The sequence below is a fragment of the Macaca fascicularis genome, chromosome 1 (genome assembly GCF_037993035.2).
Source record: "Macaca fascicularis isolate 582-1 chromosome 1, T2T-MFA8v1.1".
NCBI classification, from domain to species: Eukaryota; Metazoa; Chordata; class Mammalia; order Primates; family Cercopithecidae; genus Macaca; species Macaca fascicularis.
The window spans coordinates 119,532,526-119,541,560 of NC_088375.1; positions in this window are offsets into that span (position 1 = coordinate 119,532,526).

The following is a 9,035-nucleotide window of genomic DNA, read 5'->3' on the forward strand; positions in this document are numbered from 1 at the left end:
TCACCTTTTTATCCTACTCTGTAATCAGTTCTTTCTAGCTTTATTTATTCCTTCCCATAAAACTCTTTTTTGCCTAACTCTTGAATTGCTTGTATATCTTTTAACTACAGCATTCTTCCTATTGCAGTAGTCCCCCTTGCCCTATTGCAAAAGTCCATTCCCCCCTTGCAATGCACCTTTCACATAAAATCTCTCCATTGTTCTGTGTTTTATTTGACAGAAACAGACTTAAGCAGACCTAAGTCTAGAAAGATATGCACATTGTTCTGTGAACACATCTCTCAGATAAAGAGGCACCAAATGCTTGAGAAGCAAGTGGACTAGCTTTGTGTACTCCATAGGAATCACAAAGTTTTAATGATATACCGATTACTTTACTGGGACTCCTGTATTCTATGAAGATAGAAATGTACTGTGTATTTAATACTTTTGGTTCATCTTTTTCCAGTTGCATCATTTCAGTTGCTTGATTATGTAATGAAACCAAGCCAAATAAAAATCCAGGGCTTTCCTGATGAAAACTCCTTTTACCTGGAATATGGGGTCTAGACACCCAGAAATTCAAACATAGAAGGATAAACAAGAGAGAGAGAGAGAGAGAGAGAGAAAGAAAGATTCAGTGGGAGACTGGAAAGCATATGAATAACATTTGAATAATGTTTATATTCACATTCCATGACAGCTACACTCATATCCATTCTCTTTTTTCAATTTTGGAATAATTCCTTCAAGTTTAGAGAAAAGGAGGACTGATTTCACTTATGGATTGTCTTGGGAGAAAATGAGTTCCCTTTCACATAGGTTTTCAGGCATAGGTTAAAAGACAACTTACCAGGGATTGCTAGGAACTGAATTGTATCCTTCAAAATTCATGTATTGAAGCCCTAACCCCCCATGTGATGGAATTTGGAGATGGGGCCTTTGGGAAGTAATTATGTTTAGATAAGGTCATGAGGGGTGGAGCTCTGGTGATGGGATTTGTGCCCTTCTAAGAAAAGGTTAACAAAGCAATGTTAACAAAGGTTAAGTGTAAAACAACTTCAGGCAGATCCTTCAAGAGATATTCCAGGGAAGGCATTGTTATCTTAGGAGATGATGTTTCCATGTGTATTATTGCCCTTGAAGACCTGCCAGAGGGACAATGATGTGGAGGTGGAAGATGACTGATGATTCTGACCCAGTGTAAATCTAGCTAATGCATGTGTTTGTGTCTTGTCCTTAACAAAAAAGTTTTAAAAGTTTTTTAAAAATTTAATAGAAAAAAGTTAAGAATAGGAAACAGATATAAAGAAAATATTTTTGTACAGCTGTACAATGTGTTTGTGTTTTAATAAAAGTATTATTGCCAAAGAGTCAAAAAGCTAAAAAAATTAAGTTAATAAAGTAAAAAAGTTACAGTAAGCTAGGATTAATTTATTATTGAAGAAAGAAAAGAATTGTTTATAACTGCAGGGTAACCTAAGTATACAGTATTTATAAGTTCTATAATAATGTACAGTGATGTCCTAGGCCTTCACATGCACTCACCATTCACTCACTGACTCACTCAGAAAAACTTCCATTCCTGCAAGCTCTATTCATAAGTACCCTATACAAGTGTATCATTTGTTATCATTTGTACCGTATTTTTACTGAACCTTTTCTATGTTTAGAATAATCTACCAAATACTTACCATTGTGTTACAGTTGCCTACAGTGTTAACTACAGTAATATGCTATACAGGTTTTAGCCCAGGAGCAATAGGCTAGGCCATACAACCCAGGTATGTAGTAAGCTATACTGTCTAGGTTTGTGTAAGTACATTCCATGATATTTGCACAATCATGAAATTGTCTAACAATGCATTTCTCAGAACGTATGTAAGCAGCACATGTTATTAAGTAACAAATGACTATATGTAATTAAAAGCATGTATATGCTATACTATAAAATGATACATAATGTATATCATTATTATCAGAAGCTCCCAAACACCAACTTACTTCCTGCTTTCAGGAGAATTACTAAACTTAAAATTTAAAATTTGGCTATAGAAAGATCCAGGAATACTTCATTGTTCAATGTCCATAACTAGTAATATGTGTGCTTCCCCTGGTGCTGAATCATTAGATGATTAGACTTATTCTTATCCTCAGAATTCTGCCACCAAGATTGGTAAACATCGTAATTTTAATTAATTTACATAAATCATTTACAATCTTACAGTATCCAAAGCAATGCTAAATGTTGAATGAATACCAAATGACAGCCTTATATAAGAAAAAAGGTTAACAGTAAAACAATGTAGCTTTCTTTAAAAAAAAAAAAAAAGAAAGAAGAGGACCTTTCTTGGATGACTGTCAAAAAAGACTGTCTCTTTTTCACTACAGTAGAAAACTGGCTGATGTTCTGTTGGCATGGGAAATCAGAGTTCAAACTATAAAAGAAAGCTGCATTTAAGGTTAAATGTATATTATAATCTTAGTCTTTTTGCAAAAATTCCTGTTTCTCTTGCATTCCGTTTTCTTTCTCTTTACCTTTTATAAGAATCTTATGTTAAGATTAAAATGTCAAGCATGTGAAAAGCTATTGCAAACTGCATTTACTAAATGGCATGAAAACTAGTTTGAGCCAACCCCTAAAAATAACTTCAAATTTGCATGTTAATTCTCTTTTGTAAAACTGAATAAAATTTTAGACTATTGTGGTTTTCCTTCCTTACCTTTCATTTTGGCTTACAATATTTTAGTATTATTGATTTTTGAAGTTAATTATTTTCTTTCAGAGAGAATAATTTACAGTCTTTTGTTCATTTGTTAATTTATTTTTTAAATCTCTGTAATTAACCATAATTCTCACAAAAAAGCCTTATTAACCATTTTTTACTTAGTTTTTTGTTACATATCATAGCAATGCACTGACTGGTTCAGCAAGACAATACCTATCAGATGCATAAGTATTTGCCATTCCCTGGCCCAGTTCTCACTTCTTCATTCATTTCAGTCAATGCTGGACTTTTTAGAGTAAAATATGAAGGAAACAAAATTTTTGCAGACTATTTGAAAGTATGGTTATCAAATCGTATGGTTTGATGAAAGTACAATGCTATTTTTTAAACTAAGGATTTAGCAGAATTTATACAAGACATTCATATTTACACTTTAATTGGGAAAATGTTGATTTTTTATCTCTAAACACTAATTTATTTAATTCTGTTACAGTAGATAGTCAGGCGGATATGAGCAGGGCAGGAAAAGCTGCTCATCAGCAGCTTTCCAGTAAGATCTCAGGAGTTAGGTGAGTGGGCTCAAGCATGCGCAATTAAGAGGCAAAATGGCAGAGTTTAACTGGTACATGACCTTCTAGGGACATTCAACTGGTAAGGAAAGAACACCTCAAGTGAGCATTCATACAACTCTAGTAAACTGTATATGCTCCCCTCCCAACTGCTAGCAGGCCACTATACATGCAGACAACCCACCCCAAGGCAAGAATCAGGGGAGAAGGGATGCAAGAACCCAGAAGGATGCCAGAGTATAAGACCCCATGTCAAAGGTCAAAAAACATCTCTCAAGTTGCCTGCTTGGCCCTCTTCTAAGTGTACTTTACTTCTTTTCATTTCTGCTCTAAAGTTTTTTAATGAACTTTCACTCCTGCTCTAAAATTTGCCTCAGACTCTCCTCCACCTTATGCCCTTCAGCCAAATTCTTTCCTCCGAGGAGGCAAGAACTGAGGTTGCAGCAGACCCATGCAGATTCACTGCCACTAGCATACTTGGGTGCTGTGTGACTTCAATACGATCTGTTGCTAACACATTTGGTGCCACGTGACTTGGATACATTCCCCAGTGGTAAGACACCTCTATCCTTGCCTTCTTCATCTGGAGGCATTTCACCCCCATACACTGTTTTCTTCTCCCCTTTCCCTCTCCTGCTTACTAACACCCAGAATGGTTCCTCTCAGCCACAGTGTTCGGCTCCCCCTGCTGATTTCTCAGTTCACCCTGGCTCATAGGGGTAGCTCATGGAGGTGGGAAGGACCTTGGGGTATACACCGAGTAGAACTGAGGCACTAATGGCCCTTTGGACAAGGGGCTTTCAAGAGTGAGAGGTCTAAAGCCTAAAACCGGGCAATGTCTGGGGTTTCTTCTGCTTTTTCAACTAAAATCAGCTCTTTCTAAGAACCCACACTGCCTATTCTCCTATTTTCTCTGTGTGTTTTCAGAAATGATCTTATACACCCACCAGACCATCCACCACAGGGGCAAGTTTGCCTGTTTTGCTTTTACTTCACATGCCACATGGCTTCTTAAACACACACTCCCTGTTATTTGTGTGCCCACAGCTCTTACTGTGTTTATGTGGCAGCAAAGACACAGGCTCTCTTGCAGATATCCCTTGAGATTTATACTTGTTTTTACCCTACCAGCTTGCATGACCTCCAAACCTTCCCCTGTCTGCTGGTGACATTGCTGGGACAGACACTAATTGGAACATCTGCTCTGACAGCTCCTTATGACTTACTGAGACAGCCAAGTGTAAGGAGGTCTCTGGAAATCCAACGGGCCTGTGCACTGGGAGGAGTGCACACTGGGGTGGAGCCACAGAATTTCACACGATTTGCAGTGGGGAGGAGCCTGGCCCCACCTCTACCTGGGTGGAACCCAGGGTTCAATCTGTGAGGTGGGAAGCACAGTAGCAGGGACTCTGGCTTTGCAGAGAGTTCCTGTTTCCCTTTTTGCCTTTTTGTCCAAAATATTCCATTAGCCTCACCCTTCAAATTGTCTGGAAGTCTAATGTTTCATGGTCATGTGACAAGGACCCAGCTCTTAGCTGAACTAAGGAGAGAGTCCTACAACATCTTTGTCACCCAACATGGGGCTCGAGAAGCAGTGAAGGAGATGCAAACCAAAAAAACAAATCCTTTACCCTCTTGTTTCTAAGCCTTTTCATCCTCGGACTTCTGAGGGTAGGGGAAACTATGCCCCCACCCCCATCACTCCTGGGGGTCAAGAAGGTCAGCTTCTGTCTCCATGGTCTTTTCCTTCCTTTTTTGGGATGGACAGGCCAGCAACTGCTTCCTCCTCCCCTCACCTTCCCCTCCCTGCCAGGGCTGAAATACATGGCTCAAGGACCCTGAATGACCAGCTAGCTGGCATTCCCTGCCACTCACTGCCAGAGACTTTCCCCTTCCCTGGGCAAGGGGTCCAACTCCACTGGACAGTAATTAAGCTTCTCTCCCCAGTGGAAAAACCACTTGCATAAAAATAAGAGGTTGTTCCCCCAGGCATCCTTTTCCCTACCCCATCAGCAGTTAAAGGTTTTTTTCCTTTTAGAAGGCGTTTTACTCAGCTGGAATGATAGGATCACTGTTTATATTTCTTTGTAAAGTTTTAATTGTCAAAAAGACTTTGTGAGGCTGGTCTTAAGCTGTAGATAATCTGGTGTGCTTTGCATGACTGTTACAGCAAACTTCGCTGCAGGCCTTCATCTTGTTTTACATCCTGGGGTTGTGGCCTATAACCCGTGCCAAGGCTTTCTTTAGCAATCCTGCTTTAGGAAATAAGTTCTTTCTGGTTTGATATCTGCATATTTTCCTAGCCCTCTCTCTTAAAGGGCTCCACCTGGGGACTGGGTTTTCTTCTGCCTGTTTGTGTAGCAATATGTGTGCTGTGTGTAATGTCTGTAAAAAGAGCTCTAATTAATTGGCCTAAAAGAATACAAGCAATTGGATCAAGTAGTTTTTAAAGGAAATATAAAAGCTGTGGTACCCTTCAGTTCACATGACTTTAATCTTTGAAAAATAAAAGCAGCCTTTAACATTATCGGTAAAAAGCAGATGTCATCAAAATGTAAATAAGTGGACTAAACTATGCAGGTCAGATGCAAGGTTTACTAAGTGTTATAAACTACTTTTTGGATTTTGAGAACTATTTGACTTGCTGGCTTCATAATTGGTAAGGCCTGGGGACATGTAGAACTAAACACGCCCTTAATTATGCTGGAAGGAGTCAAACCTTGGCTGCATATAGCACACCATTAAACAAGTTACCAGGTTTTACATTAAGGTTAAAAATTGCTAGGAATTACCATTATATCATGTAATTGAAACTGTTGAAAATAGATTTACATGTGAGATGTATAAGAACAGTAAAATATGTTTTTCAGTAAAAGGTTATAAGAAGGCATGGAAATATAAATTCTTGCCTAGGGTTAAAAAATTGTTTTACATTAGGTAGGATAAGGCTGAAAGTTCAAACAAAAGTAGTGGAAGGATTGTGGAAATTTATCTTGCAGAAGCAGTCCTCTGTGTGAACATATCGAGTAAATTCAAAAAAGGTATTATATGGTTTTTCTGTAAATTGAGCATTAAAAGCACAATGAGGTACTCTTTAGGCATGAATCTGCTCTTCAGCAAAATTTGTAAAGGGTTATAAAAGGTTTTTATTTCTTTACAATTTCTGAGTCATCATTTTGGCAAAATAAATAACTTATTGTAATCTGGAATTCTATTTCATAACATCAAGTGTTTTAAAAATCAAACATCTTTAACAACCTTCCCAAAATGAAACTTTAGTTTCAAAATTGTCTTTGCTGATTGTCTGGCTTTTTGGGTGGATCAGAGGGCCCCTGAAACATCCAGAAAAGAAGCAAACAGGATTTTTTACATATTTAGTTCCATGAGATTGCCAAAATGATGTTCAATTTTATTTAGGTCATATTTTGGTGAATAATACTAATATATGTTCCAAAATTGTATGGGATTTCTAAAATTTTAATGTCTAAGTATATGCTATCAATCATAATTAAGGTTGTTATGTTAAGTTATTGTAAACCACAGAGATAACTAACCTTCTTTGTCAATTGGGTTTCTAACTGTAACCACCCTGGACATTTTGTAATTCACAGACAATTGTTGTCTTGTTGTAATCCTTTTCCAAAGATCGTTCATAATAGGCTATAGAACTGTAACAGGTGCTCTCAAATACAGGTTTGGTTTTTGATGATTTTGGAGATTGTAACATTAGAATAAAGGGAAATGTACAAGACTCATGAAGAGCTAAAATGTTCACAAATATCAAGCAAAATAAGAGTTAACTAAATGGACTGAACTCAGGAAACTGAAGCAAATCTTTTTTACTTTTGCTTGGAATATTGTTGACCTATGTTTTTTTCAGAGTCAAGGAAACTTATTTTGAACTATTTACAGCCTTTAATAATTGAGTAAGGTATACTTCTGTGAACAAAATTTGGAGCATGTTTGTTTCTCTTTGCCTGGTTCCTCTAGAATTCAGAAATTATCTGTGAGTATTCTTAACTGTGGCAATATAGTTGTTTGCATCAGTGCAGTAAGAATCTATTTTTCTTTTGCAAAAAAACACAATTGGAGAAACTGGTTGTTCTAGGTTTGACTGGAAGAGTATTCTTCCCTTTAAGGAGTCAAGCTCAACTTGCAGAGTCAATAAAACACAATGGGGACAGTGGCCTCATACCCTTGTCCAATAAAAGCACAATGGGGAGAGTGACCTCATACCCTTGTCCCTGTACAGGGTTCCTGACCAGTGGTCAGCAAAGAACGTCACTTTCCAGCTAGAGGAGACAAGTCCTTCTCTCTTTATGAAGGTGTGGAGAGGCGGCACTCTTCATACACTCCAGACACACTGCAGAACTATGCATTAGCTCTCAGAGACAAACTTCCCACACAGAATTGAACAATGAGATCACTTGGACACAGGAAGGGGAGCATCACACACCGGGTCCTATTGTGGGGAGGGGGTAGGGGTGAGGGATAGCATTAGGAGATATACCTAATGTAAATGATGAGTTAATGGGTGCAGCACACCAACATGGCACACGTATACATATGTAACAAACCTGCACGTTGTGCACATGTACCCTAGAACTTAAAGTATAAAAAAAAAAAAAACTTCCCACACAATCATCTCTTGGGTCAAAATAAGGGCAATTACAAGCTGAGATAAATCAGATAACCAGATCATCAGGGATAGAGGCCTTTGGAATCTCCAGGCCACACTCTCCCAGAGTTCCTTGTTTACTTAATAAATATTTTATTTGCTTTATTGAATTTGACATTCTTCCACTTTGGTTACAAAACATTAGATCTCTACAAACTAATGAGTAAAATACAAAGGAAGCAGAAAAAAACCCGGATTAATTCAAACTTCATTAATGCAGATGCTAAAATGATTCGCCTTGATGTTTATCTTTGCATTACCTACAAATAAAGTTTTCAGCCAATTAGAAATATGTGATGCACACCTGTAATCCCACCACTTTGTGAGGCTGAGACTGCTGGATCACTTGAGCCCAGTAATTTGAGACCAGCCTGGCCAACATGGCAAAATGCCATCTCTACAAAGAAACACAAAAATTAGCGTGGCTGTGGTGGTGAGGCCTGTAATCCCAGCTACTCGTGTAGCTGAAGTGGGAGGATCGCTTGAACCTAGGAGTGGAGCCAGATGTTGAAGTGAGCCAAGATCGCACCACTGCACTCCAGCCTGGGTGACAGAGAGAGACCGTATCTAAAAAAAAAAAAAAAAAAAAAAAAAAATTAATCTCTTGGCCAGTGCCATGGCTGTAATCCTAGCACTTTGGGAAGCCAAGGTGGTAGGATTGCTTGAGTCCAGGAGGTTAAGACCAGCCTGGGCAACATGGCAAGACTCTGTCTCTACAAAAAATTTAAAACAAATTAGTCTGGCATGGTGGCATGTGCCTGGTCCCAGCTACTTAGGAGACTGAGCTTGGAGGAGGATGGCTTGGGCCCAGGAGGTCAAGGCTGCAGTGAGCCACAATTAGGGTCACTGTGCTCCAGCCTGGGCAACAGAGTGAGACCCTGTATCAAAAAAATTTTAAAAAAAGAAGATGAAGAAGAAAAAAAGAAAGAAATATGAATAATCCATAGATTGATACAATGTTAGATTTGAACATTCTAATCAAACTTGCTCTTTTTTTGGCTAAGAAAAATTGCGACACAAATAGATGTTACTACTTGTTCAAGTTCTTATAGCTAATTAGTAGTGGAGGTGAGAATCAAT